The 26,711-nt window shown below is 40.1% G+C and overlaps 1 pseudogene; it reads right to left on the bottom strand.

Annotated features, from left to right (window-relative positions):
- Positions 1 to 14,066: 14,066 nt before the first annotated feature.
- LOC121784353 lies at positions 14,067 to 26,611 on the bottom strand (annotated as a pseudogene).
- Between the last annotated feature and the right edge of the window lie 100 nt (positions 26,612 to 26,711).

Raw genomic sequence — 26,711 nt, 5'->3', positions numbered from 1 at the left:
GAGGAACTTGGCCACCAGCCTTGCTTCACACGTGCTTGTGGCCTTGGCTTCTACCCACTTGGAGACGTAATCCACTGCAACAAGGATATACAAATTGCCATAGGACGAAGGAAACGGACCCATGAAGTCCATTCCCCAAATGTCGAACAATTCACATACAATTACCGGAACTTGGGGCATCTCGTCTTTCGCAGATATCCCACCGGTCAGTTGACAGCGCTCACAACTTCTGCAGAACTCGTACGCATCCTTGTTGAGGGTTGGCCAATAAAAGCCGCTATCCAGAATATTCCTTGCCGTCTTCTTGGATCCGAAATGTCCTCCACATGCTAACGAGTGGCAATGGATCAAGACGTCCCTTTGCTCCCAGTCAGGAACGCACCTCCTTATCACTTGATCGGATCCCACTCTCCACAGATATGGGTTGTCCCAAAAGTAGTATTTTGCTTCACTCTTGATCTTCATTCTTTGGGCCTTGGTAATACTCGGTACTTCTGGAAGCTCTCCAGTCACTAGGTAGTTGGCTAGGCCTGCATAACATGGTTCTTGCCCTACTTTTTCTTTTCCTTTTCCTGCATCGTACTGGCCAGTAAGCTTCATCACTTCTTCCCAGTCAATCTTCCTGACCTCAAAAATTACCTTACATAAATGCTCTTCTGGAAACTTGTCGTGCACCTCTTCACTGTTTCCATCTTGCACTACTCTACCTAAATGATCCGCCACCTTGTTCTCGACTCCTCTCTTATCTTCCACTGCCCAATCAAATTCTTGTAACAAGAGGACCCATCGGATCAAGCGGGGGTTGGATTCCTTCTTGGCAATCAGATACTTAATCTCTGCATGGTCAGTATAAACGATGACCTTGGATCCCAACAAATATGGCCGGAACTTTTCGAAAGAATACACCACTGCCAGCATCTCTTTTTCAGTGGTATCGTAATTCCGCTGGGCTTGATTCAGTGTCTTAGATGCATAAAAAATTACCTCTTCCATCGATCTTCTGACCCAGTACGGCTCCCACTGCATAGTCGTTGGCGTCGCACATCACTTCGAAAGGGTAGTCCCAGTCAGGAGCCCATATGATAGGTGCAGATATAAGCTTTTCCTTGAGAAGGTTGAAAGCGTCCTTGCATTGCTCATCAAAGACGAACTCCACTTCATGCTGAAGAAGTCGGGTAAAGGGTTGGGCAATCTTGGAGAAATCCTTGATGAATCTTCGATAAAACCCGGCATGCCCTAGAAAACCCCTTATCCCCTTCTAATCAGTAGGGAACGGTAATTTGGATATAACATCCACCTTGGCTTGATCCACCTGGATTCCTCTTTCTGAGACCACGTGTCCTAAAACTATCCATTCGGTGACCATAAAATGGCACTTCTCAAAATTCAAAACCAAGCTCTTTGCTTGACACCGCTCTAGAACTACGTCCAAATGATGAAGGCAAGAATCGAAAGAGTCTCCGTAGACCGTGAAGTCATCCATGAATATCTCTATGCAGTCCTTAATCAAATCGGAGAATATGCTCATCATACATCGTTGAAACGTACCTGGAGCGTTACATAAGCCGAAAGGCATGCGCCTGTATGCATAGGTTCCGAATGGGCAAGTGAAGGTGGTCTTATCCTGGTCTTCAGGATCCACGTAAATTTGGAAGTATCCGCTGTACCCATCTAGAAAACAGAAGTACTTTTTCCCAACTAATCTCTCCAACATTTGGTCGATGAAAGGCAATGGAAAATGGTCCTTCCTGGTCGCATTGTTCAGCTTACGGTAATCGATGCACATTCGCCAACCTGTGACCAGCCTCGTTGGGATCAGCTCATTCCTCTCATTCTGAACGACTTGAATTCCCAACTTCTTTGGGACCATGTGGATTGGGCTGACCCACTCGCTGTCCGGCACTGAGTAGATAATCCCTAGCGACAACAACTTCAAGATTTCCTTCAATATTTCCTCTCGCATGTTGGGGTTTACCTTCCTTTGGGCATCACGATGTGCCTTTGCTCCCCCTTCCAGCCTGATGTGGTGCATGCAGGCATCGGGACTTATTCCCAATAAATTTGTAAGGCTCCATCCAATTGCCTTTTTGTTCTTACTCAACACAGTCAGTAGCCTCGCATCTTCTTCCTTTGTAAGGCTGCTGCTGATGATCACTGGATGTGAGTTCTCCTCCCCGAGGAAAGCGTATTTCAGATTTGATGGCAGCTTCTTCAGCTCCACCTAGGGTGGGAATGTGCCTTCGGGTAGAAGGTTTTTCTCAGCCTCTCCTTCTTTTCCTAATTCTCCCTCTGGGGGTTCCTCTATACTGACTGATAGCTTGGCCCCTGCGGCTCCAATAAATTCTGATTTCTGGCAGAAGTCTTTAATTGCTCCCTCTATCTCTTCATCGGTCAACCCTTGGCTACTGATCAGATCACACCATGCAGCGGCTTCTACGTCAGTTTGCTCATACACATCCAAACCTTGGAGTTTCTCCTGCAATAGTTCGGTCTCAAGAAAATCTTGGACTAAGGGGTCAATCACATCAACATAGCATACATTTTCAGAATCAATAGGCTTCTTCATGGCCTTATTGATATCAAAAGTAAACTTCTCTCCATGAAAATCAATGCAAATTGTTCCCTCAGCCATGTCTACTATTGTCTTGGCCGTCCTAAAAAATGGCCTTCCTAACAATATGCCACTAGATTCCCTAGCCTCGGACTCACTCATTTTAATCACATAAAAGTCAGCAGGGTAGGTAAAATCATGCACTCTGACCAACACATTTTCTAAAACACCCTCAGGACTTATGCATGACCTATCAGCAAGTTGGATCAACACCCTAGTGCTCGACAATCTAACTCCCTTCAATCGGTTATAGATTGACAAAGGCATGACATTAATAGAAGCTCCAAGATCACACATTGCATGCTCGACTTTCACATCTGCTATAGTTATGGGTAGAGTGAACATACCTGGATCGGCCCTCTTGGGCGGTAGCTTCTCCTGCACAATTGCAGACGCGATCCCTTCTACCATGATCTTCCCATCCTCCTGGGCTTTCCCGGCTATGAATTCCTTAATGAATTTCCCAAGTGGGGATAGCTTCACGGCTTGGAGGAATGGTATGGTGACATCCAATTTCCCAAAAATCGACAAGTAGTCCACCGGGTTCTCCTTCTTTCTTTTTGTAACAAAGCGGAAAGGGAATGGTTTCTCCCCCTTTTTCTCCTCTACCGGTCCCTCAGCAACCTTCTTGGAATCTTCCTTGGGCAAATTCTGGGTCTGAGCCTCCGTTCTGGATTCTACCTCTTGATGGGGTTCCTTCCTGACCAGTACGTTCTCGGGTTCACCTCCTCCACATGGCGTCTCCCCCAAGAAAAATGGGTCTGCATCCGAGGCATGGATCTCTTAAGCCCTTCCACTGAGATGGTGTCGCCCCTATCTTCGTTCCACTCGGCTCTCCACTTGGTTGTTTCGGTCGAGGTCCATCATAAGTAGTTCCTGACCTCAATGTAACCTTACTCACATTCGCCTTTTCGGGTATTTGGACTGTAGACGGGAGTTTCCCTGCATTTCCTCTTATTTCATCCATCGAACTGTCCAGTTGGGCCAACTGCCTATTCATCATATCCATGTTCGCTTTATGTTCCTTCTGGGCATTTTGCATCCCCTGCACTACTTCGTTGTGGGATTGCAACTCGCCCTTGATACCTTGCTGCGACGCGAGCAATTCTCCCATCATGTCCTCCATGGACCTCCTTGACCTGTTAGGGTATTGTGACTGATTTGGGCCTTGGTGCTGGTTATACTTGGAACTTTGGTTGGGCTGAAAATTTTAGAAGTTTTGTTGGTTCGGTTAGGTGGGTATTGGTTATACTGGCCAGGAGGGTTATACTGGTCTTGGTGATATTGATTCTGATTTTGGTTTTGGAACTGATTTTGGTTCTGATGGTGTTGGGGTGCTTGATTCGGCTGATTTTGGTGATTTTGGAAGTTTCTCTGGTGGGGTGGTACATAAACAGGGTTTTGGTTCTGGTTTTGTGGGTGTTGGTTTTGGGATTGTTGGTTCCTTCCTGGCCAGTTGAATTGGTGGTCCGGGTTTGCTGGTCCACGGTTGGGGTTTTGGTTCGGGTGGGGGTTATATTGGTTCTAACCTTGGTTTTGATTTTGGTTCTCATCTCCCCAACGAAAATTTGGGTGATCCCTCCATGGTGCATCCCGTTGTCTCCCTTGGATCCAGTGCCCACTAGAATTGTAGTACCCGACAGCATTGACTTGCTCCATACTGACCAAGTCGTTTGGCTGATCATAGCTAGGTCCTTGGTTTCCCTGTTCTGCACCCTTGTAGTTCCCAACTAGGGAAGTCAGCGGTGTATTCTTCTCGATTGCGCTCAGGAGTGACTTCTTCAGCTTATCCATCTTCTGTTCAAGCTTCTGCTCCTGGTCAGTAGACGAGGCACATGCAACATTTCTCGGTTGTATCCATCCCTTGAATGGTCATACTCTTTCTTCGCACTCAGTAGCTTCCTTAGGACCCTATTTGCTTCGCTGACCCGTAGCTGCGTGAAGCTTCCTCCCGACGACGAATTGGCCAGGTCCTTGGTTGTTATGTTCATCCCCTCATAGAAAGTATGATGTATCTCAATGTCCGCCATGCGATGATTGGGACATGCATCTAAAAGGCCCATATACCTCGCCCAATAATCGCTCAAGGGTTCATCGTACCCTTGCTTCACACTAGTTATTTCCCTCTTCAGCGCGCTTGTCTTGGATGATGGGAAAAACTCGCTTAGGAATACTGACTTGAAATCGGCCCAACTCTCAATGGAGTCGGGGGCAGGCGCATGAACCAGGTGTTTGCCTCCCCTTTCAAAACGAACGGCAAAGCTTTCAATCTGTAATCATCCTCGGTCGCCCCTGCTGGCCTCCTCTGCGCCCTACAAATCTTACAAAATCATGAAGGAACTCGTAAGGCCCTTCGTAACTCTTCCCGCAGTATGTAGGCAGAATTGCGATCACATGAAGCTTCACATCACAGGCAGTTTGCCCTGGGGTCAAAACTATGGCTTGAGGTGGTTCTCCCTCGGTATGTGCGTTCAGCGTCCCGATCTCAGGATCTTCTTCTCCTTGAGCGGCCATCCTTCTCGGGTTTCCCTCTATCCTCGGTACCTCTTCCGGTATTGGTCCTTCTATGGTGTATTGCTCCTCGTCACTACTCGAACCTAAGTCAGACAAAGCCGTCGACAAGCCGGATCGAGTGGTTACGAGTATAGATCCTCGCTGAAGTATCTTCGGCCTCCACTGGTCAGGAGCCGAGCTGCTTCTCATAAACTGAAATGAAAAGAAAGAGAAAAAGTTATCCACAATATATACGCCAAAGTATCACGCACAATAGCTACTAATAATGCCATCCATCCCCGGCAACGGCGTCATTTGAAAGCGCAGGTTTGCGTAGGTGTCGTTCAAACAAGGACGTATCCTACTGATCAGGATGAACAATTCCCTGCTAAGCCTAAAACCTGGTATCAATAATTCCTCAACCTTCTTCTACTGGGTAGTATAGTGAAGGTAGGGGTCGAATCCCACAGAGATGAATGCGTTTTGGGAATTGTGGTGATATTCTGGAAAGGTTTGGTTAGCTACCACGTTTGGGTTGAGACTTATCTAGGCTGGAATTTAAAGGTGGTATCCTACTGGCTAGGAGGTGTGAGAGGATTCTGATATGCAGCTGTGTACGTGGACATGGTGAAATAGAAAATATTCGAAAAGTACTGGGTTTCTATTTTGGGCTAAACAGAATATCAGAAGGTAGTGGTAGTTGTGGTGACTAGGCTGACAGATTTGTATAGTACCAGCTGAAAAGGTAGAAAAAGTAAAGGACAAAAGCAAAAGTAACTAAAAAGTAAAAGTGGTCTCAAACTTGGATGTGGATGTTATCTTCTTCGACATGAATAAACTCAGATCAACAATCTCAGATTTCATGGATGAGAAACACAGATTAACAAACTTCACAGCTCAGATCTACAATTAAAACTTCGAATCAAAAGATTGAACACTGAAACTGCAATTATGCTTACTGGTCAACATGCAAGGTGGCAGAATAACGTAAACTCAGATTTCACACTAAGACACTTCTGGAAAATAAATCTAAACAGCCACTGAACTAACAAATCACAGATCGAACAACTCCAAATGAAATCATGCTTCTAACACTTAGAAATTACTGAAACAACTAGATCTAAGCTACCTAGGCAGAATGAAGCAGAATTGAACAGAAAGAGATGCATAAAAACAACTTCATTGCATAAAACGTTTGGATCTCAACAAAACACTTCAAAGGATGATAAGTACTGAAAATGCAGCAGATCCAACGATAGAAAACAAGTAAAGGTTAACTAAGAAAGCGAATAAAGATTGTTTTGCCACTCCAGGCGATGGAACTGCTACGACTACGGAATAAACTGGCTGGAACGAGAGAATGGAACTCCGGCGAACTGATGATCTTCAAGTGACCATGGCTGTGGCGAGGAACGAGACTCTGGACTGGGCTGAAGGACTGAACTACCGAGAGAATTCTACCTAAGAGTGATGATGATGAAAATTATCCGTCCCTCTCTCTCCAAGTGGCTTCCTTTTATAGGGAGGCTTACCCTTGATTTTAGGGTAAAACCTTGTGGCGAGATGACTTCTTTGCCCTTAATTGTGGTTGATCAGTCCCAGCTATCCTTCTTCTCCATGTCGAGCCATTTTTGCATGTATACTGGTCAGTACGTAATCGTTCTGACACCCTTTTCACCTGAAGTATCTGAAGCTTTGCCTACTGGCTAGAACACTCAACCTGCACACTTTGAGCAACTATTTTGCAGATATAATCAATTATGCACATCATACTGACCAGTAATCAAGGCCTAGAATACGACTTATCACTTACTTTTCAAAATTTTCTTTTCTTTTATAGTGTTTGGAATGTTACCTGAAATCTTGATCAAAAAAAATAATCACATGCTGTTAATTCATATATTTAGTATTATAAAATTATATTGTTAATATTCTCTTTTATTAAAGTTCTCAGCCCAATTATGCAACAAATTAAAATTTGATATATAATACTCCCTCCTTCTTATGCTGTTCTCACATTTTTTCTTTTGGGCCGTAAATTAAGAATTGAATAATCAATGTAATTAAATTAATAATTAAAGTGTAATAAGGGAACACCAATGAGGGACATTTAATTAACTATAATATTTTAATTAGATAATTCTGGCTTGAAATAGGAATAGTGAACGGGCAAAAAAAAGAGCGAATAACATGGGACGGATGGAGTATATTGATACTAAATAAGTTTACGATATTGATTTTTTAAAATTTTATAATTTTGATTTAAATTCTTTATCCTTTAAAATATTAATTCCAATGAATTCTTAATTTATGGAACGGTACAATCGTACCATAGTGAAAAATAATCACATGTTTTTAAATTATCTATTCAGTATTTTAGGGCAATATATTTAATATTTTATCTTTAAATTAATAAATATTACAGAATTCTTAACTCAATCCAATATATCATGTTACAAATTTAAATTTGATACAGTATATGATATCATAGTACTAATTGAGTTTATGATTTTCATCATAAGAATTTCAATATTTTATTTTAGTTTCCTATTTTTCAAACTCTAATAACTTTTTTAGAACGTACGTCGAACCTTAATAAAATAAATTAGTTAATTACATATTTTTAACTCATGCATTTAATATTTTAAATCTGTATAGTTAATGCTTAGTAGTATTTTTTTTAAAGCATTCACCGTATCATGAAATAAATTAGTAGTAGAATACTTTAAAATATAGTACTACTTTATTAATTTGTTGCATATAGTGGATTGAGTTAATGAGGTCTAATTTTTATAAAGAAAATAAGAAAATTTTAACTGCATAACTTTTTAATATATCATGAAATAAATTAAAATATTAAATAAATAAATAATTGAATTGATATTTTATTTAAAATATTAAGTCATTAATACTCATATAATTTTGGAGATATCTTTAAGCACATCAAATATTCAACCAATTATCAAAGTGTGGAAGATTTTTAGCTAATGTTATTAAAAAAAGCTCAATATATATCACAAATTATGTCCTTAAATAAATATTCTATAAACATCACTAGTATTAAAAAAAATAACTAAAATTAATTTCAATCACTTATCCACAAAACTTGTGACAGTTTGAGGATACTTAATTAAATTTTCTAATTTGATGAGACATAATCATGCGTATAAGAGTTGGAATTTGGACAAGGATACTTGATTTGATGTTAAAATAGCATTAGGGTAAATTAGTCATAGTATAAAATGTATTATGTCAAAATATACATAAGGGTATTATGGCATGGAGACATTATGTCTCTAAATCACTGCCCATTTTAAAAAACCAACTATTGTCAATTATTTTTTCAAAGAGTTAATTGCATAAATGATCTGTCAATTTTGTTTATATTTTCATTGTTTTTAAAATGTCATTAACGCCACTAAAATACGTCTAAACCATGAATGACACTTTGGTATAATTCCACATCCCAAGTAAATAACGTATTTGCAAATCTAAAAAATATACATAAATATTAAATCCAAATAACAAGTAAATATCATAACAGGTACTCGCAGTACAAAATCAAGATTGTGCATACTATTTTGCCTTTCATTATAATATAATACATAATCCAGCTTGATTAATAATTGATACTAGTAACTAAATAATTTTTTAAAATAATCCTTTTGTGAGCGACTTTAGAATTTTTATTATTGGGGAAAATATATTTTATTATAGTTTAATAATCACAAAGGTTTTATAATTTTTGTATACTCTTGAATCATCTAATTCGTGTAATAATTCAATGTCATATCTAGTTTACTACGATTATACTGGTGTTTTTTTAGCTCGGTATGATAGTATATGGTTACGTTGGTGTTTTTATTTTTCAAAATAAACCTCTACGTCCAACTAACTTGTATGAACACATTCAACATCTTAGGATGTTTGTGCTGTTTTTGAATTATAAAGAATACTATGAAATAATAATCATGATGATTTTCAATACAATTGTTGCAAAAAAATTAATATGCAATTATTAAGCCCTGAAATGCAGTCATTGAACCAATAGTGCATTATGCATTTTGGTATTTTTTCCAAATTTTTCTGTCTAAGATATATTCTCCCTCCGTCCCGCTTTAGCAGTCACAGTTACTTTTGAGTACTCATTTTGTAAAAATAATAATAAATAGTTAAAGTAGAGAAATAGTAAAGTAAGAGAGAGAATAGTGTAGATAAAAGTCTTCTCTATATTATTCTCTATCTTACTTTACCATTTCTCTATTTTAACTATTTATATCATTTTTATAAAACGAGTGCTCAAAAGTAACTGAGACTGCTAAAGCGGGACGAATGGAGTATTATTTTATAAAAATTATAAATTACTTTAGTTATGCAACTTGAACAACAATAAAATGCAAATCTTATGTCAATTATTTGATACAACTGAATATGTTGAATTCACCGCTTCATATAACAATCAAATTCAGCAAACTGTACATTATGGTAATAATAGGGACAAAATTATGCAATATTGATATACGTATTTTGCATCACATAAATTCATATGTTTATATATATAATAATCAATCGGTATACCGGTATACTACGATATACCGAGACGTCGGTATATATCGATGATCGGCATGCCGGTATATACCGGTATATTGCGGTAAAGGAAATCTAACACCGTTATCGTACTGAATCTTTTGGTACGGGATGATACCGTACCGAAAACTACAGCATACCAAAAAATCGATATTTTCGATATTTTTTCGATACGATAAGTCCGGTATTCTGGTATTTCGGTATATTTCCTCACCCCTACAAAATAGTCCATTAAAACACAACCCAAATAAAAAATAAAAAATAAAAAATAAAAAAATGTGATAAAAAAGACTCAAACAAAACCCGAGAAAAGACATGGTACAATATACAATATTCAAACAAAACCCAGTTTTATAAAACAAGAATATTAAAAAAAAAACGATAAAAGATATGGTACAATATACAATATCCAAACAAAACCCAGTTTTATACAATATACAACGGAGAAAAGAAAGAGATACTATATTTCCTACTACTAATTGTCTTCATTTTCCGCCATGCAAGGACGGAGCAGAGGATTGACAGCGATTTCCCCGTGCCGGTGGGGGATTCGAGAAGTGCGTGGCAGTGTCCCTATGTTTCCGACTTGTTGAGGTTGAGTCCTCCATTTCCGATTTGAATTCGCATTTTTGTGTGTAATTTTGGGGGAACGGCGAGGCAGCTTTTGTATTATTGGAAAATATTTATTTTGGATGACTATATATATATATATACACACACATATAGAGGCCTAGAATTTTGTATTACTAGGAAAATATTTATTTTATTGCATTTTAGGATTTTGATTGACAAAATGAAAATAGTAATATTTTACTTATTTATCTATATTTATACTAATCTAAAGTGTCATTTGTTTGAAATGACATTTTTATGGGAAAATGGAAAAGTGATACCTTTCCCGTTAAATGAAACACAATCAGGTCAGCTTCTGTAGCAGCTTTGATGCCTTCACAAATGACGATGAGTTTAGCAAAAACTGGCCAAGCATGACTGGTGATGATTTAAGTAGGGCTGGCAATTTTTGACACGACACGATAATCCGACACGAATCCGCACGAAATAATTGTGTTTGGATCAAGTCTTATTGGATACGGGTCATTATTGGGTTGACCCAATAAGAACACGAAAAATTCGGGTCGGGTGCGGGTCGGGTGCGGGTCGGATGCGGGTAACCTGTTAAAAATTAATATTTTATTATTTTATTATTTTTATTTTTTATTAGATTTAATTTAGTAACTTTTACTTAGGAAAATAATAAAAAAAATAGATTAGGGTTTAGAAATTAGAATTACCTCCCAAAGCGGTTCGTGTCGCTATCGTGTTGTTATCGTGTCGGGTCGCTATCGTGTTGCTATTGTGTCGCTATCGTGTCGCTATCGTGTTGCTATCGTGTTCAGGTCGATATCGTGTTGCTATCGTGTCGGGTCAACCCAAAGCGGTTCGTGTCGCTATCGTGTTTGGGTCGTGTCCGGGTCGTGTCCGGGTTTGGAGGTGGCGGGTCGGATTCGTGTTCGGGTTTGGGGTTTCCTTAACAGGTTGGGTTCGGGTTTGGCCTTATTGGGTTGGGTCGTTATCGGGTCAACCCGATAACGACCCAATCCGCACGATTTGCCACCCCTAGATTTAAGTACCTTTTTGGCACAATCTTGTAAGTTTGGAAAATTCTGCAATGAGATACTAGCATCTTGTAGCTCCTTTGATGCTTCATCTACAGTCCAACTGAGAAGAAGTCGGGCATTTTAACTCAAAATGCTAATATATGAAAAGAATAAAAAAAGGTAGCTTTGAAATATATAGTGAGTGAATGCTAACTAGTGAGTGAAATACTATATATTTTCTCCGGTCAATCCATTTCAATATGCCCTGCATATATCAAATTAGAGAAGAAGAAGAAGAAGAAGAAGAGTTTGGGAAATGAATGAAGGGAGCTTATATATATAAAAACGGGCACCCGCAACTCGTCTCGTTGTGGGCTCTATCTCGTCTCGGAGAGACGAGACCGCATCGAGACAGCGTTGCGGGCTCCGTCTCGTCCCCAGCCCGTCCCTTGTCTCGCCGCGGAGGGAAGTCTCACGAGACAGCTCGCCACGTGCATTGGCGACGTGGCGAGCTCCGGTTCGTCCGTGACGCCCACTCGCCGGCCCGCAAGTGGGCGTCGCTTTTATCCGAAAAAAAATGTTTTTTTTTTTTTAATTTTTTTTAAAAATTCAGGAAAAATTCGAAAATTTAAAAAAAACCCAAAAAATATACTAGCCGTTTAGCCGTTTATAGCCATTTTTTGCAAAAGTTTAATTTTTTAAATTTTTTTAAGCCCCCAATCACTTCTATAAGTATCAAATCATTCCCACAAATTAATCCACCATAAAAAACTCTCTATTCTCACTCAAACACTCTACATTCTTCATCTCAAAATATTATTTTTCTCCCAAATTTAATCCATTCATGGGCCCATTTGAGCAAATGCGTCGAATAAAAAAATCAAACACCCTGAATTTTCAAGTATCGTTGGAATCCACACACTAAAAGTTCGTCGGAGCTCTCTTCCAAATTCGAAATAAAATCCTTCACCTCCCCAAGTCTATCGCTGCGAATTTTTGTTGCCTCGAGCTTTGATCCCACAGAATAAGACGTCGCAACTGATGATATCTTCTTTTGCTTCTTTGAGTTTTTAGATTTTGAATTCAGAGAGAGTGAGCGGAAGATTTTAAATTATATATATTTTTTTATTTTTTTAGGATTTTATTAATGTGGTTTTTTTATTTTTTTAGAATTTTAAGCTGTAATTTTATTTTATTTAATGAAGTGTGTTTTTATTAATTGAATTTGTTGGAAATAAAAATAAAAAATGAAATTGAATGAATAGTTAAGGGATGAGATGGTTAAGAGATGGTTAAGAGATGGAGGGATGCAGGTGTTGTCTCTTAGTTAAGAGATGGAGTGAAAAGTACAGTGGGTCCCATGAATAGTGAAGAGATGAGACGGTTAAGAGACGGATAAGAGACAACGTTGCAGATGGCCTTAGTCATCTCGAGCAATGGTAAGTAAGTCTTGTCATCAATCACGCTTAGGGTTTAAGTCTTGTCATTAATCACGCACTTTAAGATTTTCCTTTGCATATATAAAAGACTTCATTGTTGGACTAAAAAGATGGACTTTGAATATTAATTTTACTTTCATTGTAGGACTAAAAAGATGGACTTTGAATATTAATTTTACTTTGAGTTCTTATACGCTATAGTTCTAAATAAGTTGAGTTCTTTATTACTACCATTGATGCAGAAACTTATAGAGAAGGACTGAATTGGTAGTAATAAAGAACTCAACTTATTGAGAAGTCCAGTGTATAGAAACTCAAAATAAAATTAATATTCAAAGCCTGTCTTTTTAGTCAAACAATGAGGCCTTTATACAGGTAAAAAGAAATCTTAAACTTATGGAAAAATATAACTTAAAAGGCCATGTTTGTTTGACAAGATTGTGGTGTGGGAAAGTAATCTGATTCCAAAATTTTAAATTTATGCGTTTGAAGAAAATATGGAAAGTAAAATGATTGCTAATTGTTAAATTAATGTGTTTGGTTGAATTATAAGAAATTAAGGAAACTAGGGAATTTAATATAAAATATGAGGATTCTTATTCATTGGCTAAACCTGAGTATTCTTTTTCCCTAATCTAGGATTTTAAATAAACGGTTTTCTCTCGCGCCTAGAGAACGGTTTTCTATCACGCCTCCCCTCTGCCGCTCTGCATCTCTCGTATATGTGCGTATTTTTTCATTATTTCGTCTTTGCTTTCTCTGTATATTATATTCTCACAGGTTAATTACAGTACAATTCCTTCTTCAAGCTTTCATGGAGTTAACAATTCCTTCTTCAAGCTTTCATGTATAACTCCAATTTAAATTGAAACCCTTAATTAGTTGCTAGTAGTATAACGAGTAATTCTGACATTAAAAAAGAGAATTGCGTCATATCCATGAAGATGAAAAAAGCAATAGGAAATCATATTTTTGACCGGATTTTTATTTTGCAATATTTTTTTTGTTATTTGCTTAAGTTTCGACCAAACACATGAATTATATTCTACTAGATTCATATTTTTAAGAATCACATTCCTCATAATCATAAATCCTAAGAATCATAATCCCAGAAATAAAAAATCCTAGTAATCATTTTTTCAGACAACTTTACTTTCCTGCCAAACAAATGAGGCCAAAGGAAATAACTAAAAGGAATTAAACAAAAATAAATACTAATATGGTAGAGGGAAAAACAATTAATATTTTTCCATCTACTAAATCTACTAACTAGGAAATAAAAAAAAATAAAAAATAACTTACTTAACCTCCAAGTCATGCTGGAACTACATCATACTCTCATTCTTGAAAAAGACTCGACCTCGAGTTTGCTTTGTCTCCAGTATCATGATCCCATTCGACTTTGTTCTCGGGACGAACTTTCACACCTGGAAAAATCCCTAAAGTTTACACCCTTCTTTTTGGTATTTGACAAACACGCTCATAATCATCTTGATTTAGAAGAAGGGGCGATGATCACACAACGGATGTTCAATCACAACCAGACATTTCATCCCTTCTTAGCCTTATGAAGCATTGGAATACAGATTGAGGCTCCGAGTCATAAAGTATTTAATCATGCCCTTTATCATTCTCAAAATGAGGAAGGTCAGAGATAGCGTCACCAAGAACCAATGCCTTCTTCAAATCTAATTTACACCCTTCTTCATATGTAACTGTATTGATCTCAAATTCAAGTGGAGTAACTCCTCTAACAACGATATTATGGGTTGGTAACAGGTACGAGGGTAACTTCTATGTAGGAAGAGCACCACGAAAGAAAACACACATGCAAAATTGAGGCAGACCGTATGCACCAGCTGTCATCATTCCCATTCTAGGCCGTATGCACCAGCTGCCATCATTCCCACATTCTAGCTTGATACCCATGCCCACAAGGCAGCCCATTGCATACCCACCAAGAAAACCGTCTGCAAACTTCACAAGGTCAACAACATTCTCCACCAACACAAACTTTGGCCTGATATGCGACACAATATCCATGAACACAACAAGCTGTTTATTCTTGATATCTTCAAGTGGTGCATCCTTGTTCCTAAACCTATTAAAGCCACTTATACCTTGACAAGGTGGGCCACCACATACGACATCAACAGTTCTAGGTAGTGGCAAATTTCTAGACTTATAACCTCTTAACACCAATTCCTTCAGCTTTTCAGGGCAAGAACTCAGACCACCATAGGTCTCCCACATATCATAATCAGGGCCATAACCCTTCTACCTTATCTTGAAATGCAATTCAGGCCATCCACAATGGGACGGACTATAGCGCGCCCGATGCATCGGGCGCGCTATCATCCGCCACTGTGGCACCGCGGACGACGGACGATGCGTCGTCCGCGCCCGACGCTTAGTCCGCGGACGAAGCGCGGATGATAGGGCATCATCCGCGTCATCGTCCACCCACTGTGGGTGACGCGGACGATGCAACGCGTTTTAGTTTTTTTTTAATTCAAAAATTTTGTTATATATATACCCCAGCTTCACTTTTCATTTGTAACTTTTCGATTAACTTTTAAACTCTCAAATTACACTATAAAAGGTATTCCGGTGGATACTCAAGTCCTAGTAGCCCGATGTTTGGATACGCACAACGCCCTTATGAAGTGTACGGATCCGGCCCAAGCCGAGCGCCTCCAGAGGTTGAGCGATGAGTTGAGCCGGAAGTTGGGGCTTTTGTAGGATAGTCATTTTTTTTATTTCTAACCTGTGTAACTTTTTTTAAATCAATGAATTTTTTGCCGTTCTTTTAGTTAATCGTTGTGTTTTTTTAATAAGTTTGCATTTATATATTTGAAAATATTTAAATTAAATAACAAAACAATAGTAAAATGCTTAGGGCGCCCTACTGCAGGTGGAAGGGTAGGGGGATAAAATGCAGACGTGGCGGTGCATAGGGCGGGCTTTAGGGCGCGCCTTAGGGTGCCCCATTGTGGATAGCCTCATAAGATTTTTTATTATTGGGGGTCTCCACAACAAATTTCCAGAATCTCTTCAACTTCAAACACTTTAGAGTCATCTTCATCTTCCTCTTCCTCACCATCATCTTTAGGCCCGTCAAAACGGGTAACTAACGAGTATCGGGTATTTCCTAACCCGACCTGATACCCATCGGGTATCGGATACCCGTTACCCGCAAAATTCGAGATCAAGTAGTAAAATTTTTAAAATTTCAGATATCGGGTATACCCGTTACCGGATAATAAAGTAGGATTTATCTTATATTTATACTACACAAGTCCTATATCATTTTATCTCACTTTCAGTGTAGGACAACTTGGTTATCCACCACCTCTATTATCTCGATATCATTCAATCATTCAAATAATATAAATTTGAATCAAGTTGAAATGAATAATTTGGGACAACTTATTCAACCAAACAAAAATTTTTATTGTTAATTTCGAATATTCAAAATGAAACAACTATTAAAAGAGTTTACAAAAATAGTTGGACTTAGACTAAAAAAGAATGTATTAAATTACTTAATAATAGAAGGTTTGTCGTGTTGTTGAGTGTCTATTTCATATTCAAATCTTTTTTGTTAAAATATTAATCTTCAGACGTGATAACACTAGATTGTCTTTATTTGATATTGAGTGTCTCTTGGTATGCTCCAATCTCAGAAAATATAAATGAATATATGAGTTGTGTATAAATATTAATAAGCTTATTTACAAGTTAAAAAACTATCCCACCTCGCCCCGAGTACCTGATAGTAGTCCTTAACCAAATCTATACAAATATTGGTAGATGGGTAGATGCACATACATTATATTATTAACTACGCTTGCGGGTACGGGTTACCCGATGCGGGTATCAGGATACCCGCAATGCCCTGCGGGTCGGGTAGTTTTTTTTGGTTCGGGTACCTATGAAATCAGGTGCGGATAACTGCGGGTACCTGTTTCGACACTCCTTATCATCTTCAACTTCTTCTTTGACATGCTGATAAGGCTCGTTTCATGCATTGATTTTTGGGTGATTTCATATGTTTCTTAGGGAGATAATGCGCAAACAATGAGTTAAGTGTGCAGGTTTATATTGGATCAAGTAGATGGTGCAAACTGGTCGAGCAGACGCAGATTGAGCAAAAGTGGAGTGAAAATTGCCGAAAAGCCGCTTAATTGATCAAAAGGAGCATGCATTGCAGGTAGTAGGACAGAAGAGAGAGAATTCAAAGATACCCTTACTTTAAGGGTACAAATTAAATCATGGAAGGCATACCCTAGGGATTTGGGCCTTGAGCCATCCTATAAAAGGGGACCAACCTTGAAGAAAGAGAGCAACCTCTTTTTTGGAGAGTCTCTTCATACAGAATCATCCTTAGATAGAGTTCTTAGCTGAAATTCACTCCAACTCCAGTTTCAAGCTCTCTGCCTCCTAGTTCAGAGGGGGAAATCCTTAGTTCCATCTGTTCTTTGCTTTGAACTCATGTTCCACCGCTCTAAGGAGCGAAGATACAATCTTACATTCTGTTTTGCATTGCTTTAGTTTCGTTTCTCAAGTGTTTTTCGTGTTTTGAACATCTTAGCTCAAGAATCTTTTAGTTATTTCGTTGTTAAAGTTGAATCTTGTTTTTTGGAGTTTGAATTTATTCGAAGTTATGGAAGTTTTTGTTGGAGTTCTTGTTGGATCTGGTGATGTTGAGTTGGTTTATGTTCTGTTGGATACTTTTCGCAATTGATAGTTGTTTAGGACCTCTAGATCTAGTTTATGCTGAAGTTTTTGTTGGATCTTGAGATGTTGAGTTTATTTATGTTCATGTTGGATGCTTTTCGCAATTGGTATTGTTAGAATCTCTTGTAAAAAATCATGGATTAAAATATGTCCGGTCAATGGATTTTGACCAAATAATAAATGTGACGAGACATTTAATTTTGTGAAATTAAATGACATATCGTCGATCTACATTTTATGTAGATAAATGTAGTATATTCACTTTCTCAAATCCGATTTCCGGTGAGTGAGAAATAGTGGATTAAAGTTGGGCATAATTAGCTTTTAATTAAAGCTTGGAGTTGGAGCTTAGGGAATAATTAACTAGTGTTAATTATCCCACATTGGAGGATTAACACATCTTTTAATGTGTATAAATTAAGTGACTTTATGTTACTTAATAATTATAGTGGACCAAGATGGGTGAAAGAGCCCACACGCGCGCACACGCGCCGCCGCCGCCGCCCCCCCGAGCCTGAGCCCGAGCCAGAGCCCGAGCCCATGCCCGTGCTCGTGCTCGTGGTCGCGGGCCTCGGGCCTTGGGCCCGGGCCTGAGCCCGAGCCCGGGCCCGAGCCCGATCTCGATCTCGATCTCGATCTTGGACTTGGCAATTGGTCTTTGGGTGGTCTTTGGGCTTGGTGCTTGGCCCAAACTATTCTTTTTAGACCACCTCCGAGTCAGCAATCCAAGTGGCTTGACACGTCGTCAAGCGAGGCACAGTCACGGCTGCCACGTGATAAATCCACACGCTCCACACACGGATGGCACACTCCTGCCACACGCCCGTAACCGTCGGCGGTTACGGATCTGCCATGATGAGCCTTCATGGCTTGGTTGACCCTGCATGGTGGCTCGGCCTATAAATAGGCTAGCCATTCCACTGCATTAACTACTACATCATTCACAAGCATTACAGCATAAGCTCTCTCCCTCTCTGCATTATCTTTCTGTCGAAGCTATGCCCTCTCCTCCATCCAGTTCGCCGGAGCTCTGCTGATTGCGGTGCTGCATCAATAGAGATGTAGCCGTTTTACCTTTGGGGACGACACGCCAAACCGAAGAGCACTACCGGGGCGTATCTCATCTTGCGGGAAGAGGCCTCCTCGACTCGGCTTAAACATTATTCACGGTTACTGTTTCGTTTTTGCATTTGTAATCTCATTCTAGTTCAGTTTCCTCTTTTGTATTCCTTCTTTTGGGTTGTATTACGCCCGGTTTTGCTATCTTGTAATCCAAAAACCAACAATCGCAAGACGAGATAACTTGCCTTGAAGGGATTTGGACCTTTTAAACTGAACTTAATAATTTCGAAACTTAAAACACCTTTGCTGGAGATGTCGACGGAATCTAACACCACTGCTGCCGCCACCACCGCCGCCATTCCTTCCACCATGGCGACCACTGGACCGGTCAATACGTCGTCGATTCCGACGATGATGCCCACTCCCGGGCGCTATCCCTCTTCATCAACAACCCCTTGGGAGTTCGTTAACCCCCTTGGGCTCACTGGTGGATCCACCTCGAGTGGATCGGTTGGTTCCACTTTTAGTGGTTCCTTCGGATCCTTTAATGGATCGAGTGTTGGGGCCTTCGGGCCTCACACGAATGCTGGGGCCTTCGGGTCTCATGCGAGTGCTAGTCCCTTCGGGGATAGTACGTTCATGGCGGGCTCTATGCCTAACATGAATGGTGGGGGCCCTATGCCCAATCATGTTGTTGGCTCCTTCGGGGGCAACGGAATTGGTTCCTTCCAAGGACCAACTGCGGCACCTTTGGCACCAAGAATGATGCCACCTGCCGAGAAACCACCCAAGTTTGGAGGATCAGACTTCAAGAGGTGGTATCAAAAGATGTTGTTCTACTTGACAACATTGGGCGTCGCCAACTTTCTCACTGAAAACGAGCCGCCCGCACCAAGCGACCAAGAGACTAGGCTCGAACTCATGGCAGATTATGAAGCTTGGAGGAAAGGAGATTACCTTTGTAAAAATTTCATTCTAAGTGCTTTAGATGATAGTTTGTACAATGTATACTCCAATGTAACCACATCTAAACAAATGTGGGAAAGCCTAGAAAAGAAATATAGCATAGATAATGCTGCAGGGACTGAACAGGTTGTAGCGTCCAAGTTTATGGACTACAAGATGGTCGACTCTCGACCCATCATGGAGCAAGTCCAAGAGCTCCAAATGATCATCCACTCCTTAGTGGCTGAAGGGATGACCTTGCCCGATAAGTTCCTAAGGTGCACGATCATTGACAAACTTCCTCCCAGTTGGAAGGACTTCAAGAGTTATCTCAAGCACAAACGAAAGCAGATGACCCTTGAAGACTTGATCGTGAAGTTGCACATTGAGGCCGATGTGCGCAAAAGTGATCAAAAGGCTAAGGGCTTCACCCCAAATGAAGCCAAAGCCAATATGTTGGAGCGGGGCGGTCCCTCCAACAAACGCCCTCACCCAAACCGTCCAAGTAACAAAGGGAAGGGAAAGCAGCCTTCAAAGAAGTTTGAAGGCGACTGCTACAAATGTGGCAAACAAGGCCACTTTGCAAAAGACTGCCGCAGCAAGAAGAAGAAGCCGGCTGCCCACGTCGTTGAGAAGGAGTTCAAGGACTGGGATGAAAACGACCTCATTGCTGTGGTCACTGAAGAGGTCAACCTTGTTAACAACAACAAGGGTGGCTGGTATATTGATACCGGCGCTACTGCACATGTTTGCGCAGATAGGAGTATGTTCTCCACCTACAACAACGTTGAAGGGAGAAAGATAAACATGGGGAATCAAGCCTCGTCTGAAGTCCTCGGAGTTGGTGATGTAATCCTCAAGATGACGTATGGCGTCTCAATCACCTTGAAGGATGCGCTGCACGTTCCGGACATCCGGAAGAACCTAGTTTCAGGATCAATACTAGTGAATAAGGGTTTTAAACTTGTATTTGAATCCGATAGGTTTGCATTGTATAAGTTTGGGAAGTCCCTCGGAAAAGGTTATGTAACCGACAGACTTTTCAAGCTTAGTGTAGCAACACTGCGTGTTCCAAAGCCATTGGCTAATAATAATAAAGCATCTACTTCCTCTTATTTGACCGAGTCTTCAAATTTGTGGCATTGTAGATTGGGACATGTAAATTCAAAAGCCATTAAAAGATTAGTGAATTTAGATTTACTAAAGGCTAATGAAGTAGATAATCAAGATAAATGTGAAATTTGTCTTGAAGCAAAAATGACTAAGTTGCCGTTTCATTCGGTTGAACGAAGCACAAAACCCCTTGAATTAATTCACACGGATGTATGTGATTTAAAGATGGTGCAAACTAGAGGTGGTAAAAAGTACTTTATCACTTTCATAGATGATTGCACAAGGTATTGCTACATTTATCTTTTAAGAAGTAAAGATGAAGCAATAGAAGCATTCAAAAATTATAAGAACGAGGTTGAGAATCAACTTGGTTGTAAAATCAAAATGATTCGAAGCGATAGAGGAGGCGAATATGTAGCCCCGTTTGAGGAGTTATGCAACGCAAGTGGTATAATTCATCAAACAACTGCTCCATATTCACCACAATCTAATGGTGTTGCAGAACGCAAAAATCGAACTCTAAAAGAGATGATGAATGCACTGCTTCTGACTTCAGGATTACCACATAACATGTGGGGGGAAGCTGTTTTGACAGCCAACTATATCTTGAATAAGATCCCTCTCAAAGGAAAGGATGTTACTCCTTATGAGCTGTGGAAGGGAAGGAAATCATCCTACAAATACCTCAAGGTGTGGGGGTGTTTGGCGAAGGTGATGGTTCCTCCGCCCAAAGAAGTTACAATCGAACCTAAGACGGTTGATTGCATCTTCATTGGATATGCACTTAATAGTAGTGCATATCGATTTGTTGTTCACAAGTCCGAAATATCGACTATAACAGTAGGGACAACAATTGAGTCAAGGAATGCCGTATTTCTCGAAAATACATTTCCTTGCAAAGACAAAGAAAAGGACCAATTCTGAGACAAGAATTGAAGAAGAAGCCACTAGTTCTAAACCAGTGGAAGAAGAAGCCATTAGTTCTAAATCAGCGGATACGGAACCTGAATCGCGCAAGCGTGCAAGGCCAGATCCAAAAGATACAGTACTAAGATGTGGTAATAGAGTCAAAACACCAAAAACTTTTGGTCCTGACTACATTGCTTTCATGTTGGATGAAGAACCAACATCGATAAAAGTAGCCTTTGCTGGCCCAGACGGGCTGCATTGGAGAGAAGCTGTTCAAAGCGAAATTGATTCAATTTTGCTAAACCACACATAGGTGTTGGTTGATTTGCTCGAAGGTGCTAAACCTTTAGGATGCAAATGGGTCCTTAAAAGAAAGTTTAAGGCCGATGGAACAGTTGATAAGTATAAAGCCCGATTAGTAGTAAAGGGTTTTAAACAAAAGGAAGGACATGACTTCTTCGATACATATTCACCTGTAACAAGGATTACATCTATTCGAGTGCTTCTCACTATTGCTGCATTGCACAATCTTGAGATTCATCAAATGGATGTAAAAACCGCGTTTCTAAATGGTGAATTAGAAGATGAAATATATATGGAGCAACCCGAAGGGTTTGTAGTACCTGGACAAGAGAAAAAGGTATGCAAGCTCGTAAAGTCCTTATATGGATTAAAACAAGCGCCATTGCAATGGCACTTGAAGTTTGATAGTGTAATGTTATCAAACGGGTTTAAAATCAACGAGTGCGACAAATGTGTCTACATCAAGAGCACTAATAACGGTCATGTTATAGTGTGTCTATACGTTGATGATATGTTAATCTTGGGTAGCAACACTCAAGTAATTAACGATACAAAGGCCATGTTAAAGAGAAACTTTGACATGAAAGACATGGGTCTAGCCGATGTAATCCTTGGAATGAAGATTCTAAGGACGAATGATGGAATCATCTTAACACAATCGCATTATGTTGAGAAGATATTGAATAAATTCAAAGCATATGATGGCGCGCCGGTTAAGACTCCAATTGAACTCGACGTTCACTTGAGCAAAAACAAAGGCGAGCCCGTTGCACAAGAAGAGTATGCACGGGTCATTGGGTGCATTATGTATTTAACTAATTGCACTCGACCCGACATTGCTTGTGTCGTGAACAAGTTGAGTCGTTACACGAGCAATCCAAGCAAAGAGCATTGGAGAGCTCTTGTGAGGGTTTTGAGATATTTAAAACATACTCAAAATCTTGGGCTACACTTCTCGAGATACCCCCGGTACTTGAAGGGTACTGTGATGCCAATTGGATATCCGATAATAGAGATTCACTTTCAACAAGTGATACGTCTTTACTATTGGGGGTGGTGCTGTATCGTGGAAATCCACAAAACAGACATGTATAGCCCGATCAACAATGGAATGGGAGTTCATTGCCTTAGATAAGGCGGGTGAAGAAGCCGAGTGGCTTAAGAACTTCCTTGAAGATATTCCATGTTGGTCTAAGCCAGTGCCACCAGTGCTAATCCACTGCGATAGCCAAGCGGCTATTGGAAGGGCAAACAATGGTTTCTATAACGGTAAGTCTCGACATATACGTCGACGACATAACATCGTGAGACATTTGATCACAACTGGCGTGATTACAATTGACTATGTGAAGTCAATAGATAATCTAGCGGATCCGCTAACCAAAGGGTTAAACCGTGATCAAATGAATAAGTTGCTAGAGGGAATGGGTTTGAAATCCACAAACTAAAGAATTATCATAGTGGTAACCCAACCATGATGACTGGAGATCCCAAGAACTTGGTTCAAAGGGACAACTAAGCTATGAGAGTTCATGAGAAACACTCAACTATATCTATTCCCTAGAGAGCAATAGAGTGTTGGAGAACTTGCCTAGTGGTAAAGGCCAAGTCTATGACTTCTAATGGTTCTTAAGAATCTCAAAGAGATGGAGTTCTCAAAGAGACCAAGTATGGCAAGGTACTTGAGTAAGAGTCACCTATATAAGTGCGAAGTGTGGTCGCTTCATAAAACGCACTTATGAATCCAAAGTGGTGTCCAAGACCGCAATGGACACAAAACGAGAGAACGGATGAGGTTGAGGTGTTTAAGCGTTAACACCATTGTCTCGGTGCACGCCGTGGGGGATTAGTTCAAAGCATCGCGCTACTAAGCCGCCTGTGTATCCGATGGTGTCGACTATGGAGGGTTCAAAGCCAACGACTACCTATCCTTATGCTTATATATCTCGTGAGGGTTGAGCTTGTGTCTGCATGCATATGCATTCGGCTATTTCCACTCATGTGGGGGATTGTAAAAAATCATGGATTAAAATATGCCCGGTCAATGGATTTTGACCAAATAATAAATGTGACGAGACATTTAATTTTGTGAAATTAAATGACATATCGTAGATCTACATTTTACGTAGATAAATGTAGTATATTCACTTTCTCAAATTCGATTTCCGGTGAGTGAGAAATAGTGGATTAAAGTTGGGCATAATTAGCTTTTAATTAAAGCTTGGAGTTGGAGCTTAGGGAATAATTAACTAGTGTTAATTATCCCACATTGGAGGATTAACACATCTTTTAATGTGTATAAATTAAGTGACTTATGTTACTTAATAATTATAGTGGACCAAGATGGGTGAAAGAGCCCACACGCGCGCGCCGTCGCCGCCCGCCTGAGCCCGTGCCCGTGCTCGTGGTCGTGGTCGTGGTCGCGGTCGCGGCCCGCAGGCCTCGTGCCCGGGCCCGATCCCGATCCCGATCCCGATCTTGATCTAGGACTTGGACTTGGACTTGGACTTGGACTTGGATCTTGGCAATTGGTCTTTGGGTGGTCTTTGGGCTTGGTGCTTGGCCCAAACTATTCTTTTTAGACCACCGCCGAGTCAGCAATCCCAGTGGCTTGACACGTCGTCAAGCGAGGCACAGTCACGGCTGCCACGTGAGAAATCCACACGCTCCACACACGGATGGCACACTCCTGCCACACGCTCGTAACCGTCGGCAGTTACGGATCTGCCATGATGAGCCTTCATGGCTTGGTTGACCCTGCATGGTGGCTCGGCCTATAAATAGGCTAGCCATTCCACTGCATTAGCTACTACATCATTCACAAGCATTACAGCATAAGCTCTCTCCCTCTCTGCATTGTCTTTTTGTCAAAGCTCTGCCCTCTCCTCCATCCAGTTCGCCGGAGCTCTGCTGATTGCGGTGCTGCATCAATAGAGACGTAGCCGTTTTACCTTTGGGGACGACACGCCAAACCGAAGAGCACTACCGGGGCGTATCTTGTCTTGCGGGAAGAGGTCTCCTCGACTCGGCTTAAACATTATTCACGGTTACTGTTTCGTTTTTGCATTTGTAATCTCATTCTAGTTCAGTTTCCTCTTTTGTATTTCTTCTTTTGGGTTGTATTATGCCTGGTTTTGCTATCTTGTAATCCAGAAACCAACATCTCTTAGATCTAGTTTATTGGTGTTTGATTTCGTAGATCAATGCTTGTTAACGTTTGATTTCAGTAGATCCATGTTAGTTAGTGCTTGATATCATAGATCTGCTATGTTCTGTTTTAGATCTGCATGATTATGGCTTATTTCTACTTGTTTGTCGTTCTAGTTGTTCAGTTAACATATATTTAGTAGCTCTTAGCTTAAATTTCTCGTTTGCGTCTCGTTTGAAGCATGCTCTGTTTTTATGCGTTAATGGTGTCTTCATGCTTTGTTTTTAGCTTACTTACATGAAGAAGATGAAGTAGGAGGTATTTAGAAATTAGATCTGCAACTTGCTTTATGCTTTTTACTTTAACAGTTTTTTCTGTCAACCCAGCCAGTTTAGGAAATATGGTCCCCACTTAGTTTTCTTACCTGTCTGCCTATTTTGGGAAATTTCTAGTATGAGTTGTTAGTTGCAGGTGCTCTTAGTTGTTGTAATTTAGATTCAAATGTTTGTTTCATGTTTAGTCTTTCATGCACATTTCCGTACGTTTCTAGTCTAATTAATCAGTTTAGGTAGTGTCATCTGTTTTCATCTTCCAATATAAGTAGATAATACTTAACCCACTTTAGTTGCGTGGCAGCAACCAAACCCCTCCCAAAATGTCCTTCACGCATGCTTTTCACCTTCATCCTTGTGGGTTAAGGTTTTGAAAGTAGCCTCGAATTGCGCGCCCGACGACACGCAGATAGGTCTAGAGAGTTTGCCTGATCAGTTAGCTTACTTTCCATGCACATGCACAGACGTGAGTCGATCTAGCTAGTCTGCTTGATCAGTCTGTGATTATATATTCTATCATTTTCAGGCACGCATTTTCAAGCAGTTTCACATGCTACTGGATGCGTCTTTATTTTCTGAGGATAAATAAGAAATGAAAAGCTTCTCCCACTCCACAAGCATGTTATAAAAATCATCTGCTTTTTCATTTCTTACCTATGTTTCGGGATGGTTTAGCTTCATGCTTTCACAAGCATATGGGTTGAGATCATTTAACCCCACAACCGTTAGCACTAAGACAGAGCCCAATCGACATTCCACCACATCCAGAGTACATGCCCAACATGGTTCTCTCACCATATTGCCCTTCAATCTCAGGAAATACATGAGGAATAGAATTTGCATCAGCATCACTAGAGATGGTAGAACCAGATTCATTGTTGTTTGTAGTAGTCTTTGTCTATGATGGCAAGCTTACAAAAGAAGTATATGGAAGTAAGTACATATTGTCATAATAATAGTCAGATGTTGCTCTAAGTTTTGACTTCAAAATATTGTCAACCTTCAAAGGCAAAAGGTAAAAGCATAATTCTAAGCTTCTTTTCAAGACAGTCAAGTGGATTATCATCCTTCACTTCAGAAAAGAATTCTTGCTTGTTATCAATAAGGTTGGCGCAAGTTTTAATAACCGTATCATCTGCCCTATAATACCATTGAGTCGGAAAAAGTTGTTTCTCGTCAACAGCTTGGAACAACTCTACAATCTTGCATATGTAACATATGTAATTTTTCTTCCCGTCCTCAGCCTTAAAATGGGACATATCATCCAAGAAGTAAATTTCTTCATCAACCTCCGCTTGAAGAAAATGGTATTTTGCTTGGACGATTTCCATGGATCGGTTTCCCCCTTCAGTCTCATCGTACAACGTCGTCAAATTTCAAGGAAGGAGGCGGGGATTTTCTCATCAATCTGGGGAGCTCATAGAATATATC

This window comes from Salvia splendens, chromosome 21 (assembly GCF_004379255.2).
Source record: "Salvia splendens isolate huo1 chromosome 21, SspV2, whole genome shotgun sequence".
Classification (NCBI taxonomy): domain Eukaryota; kingdom Viridiplantae; phylum Streptophyta; class Magnoliopsida; order Lamiales; family Lamiaceae; genus Salvia; species Salvia splendens.
The sequence above is the reverse complement of the archived record's forward strand: the minus strand, read 5'-3'. Positions and strand labels throughout refer to the sequence as shown.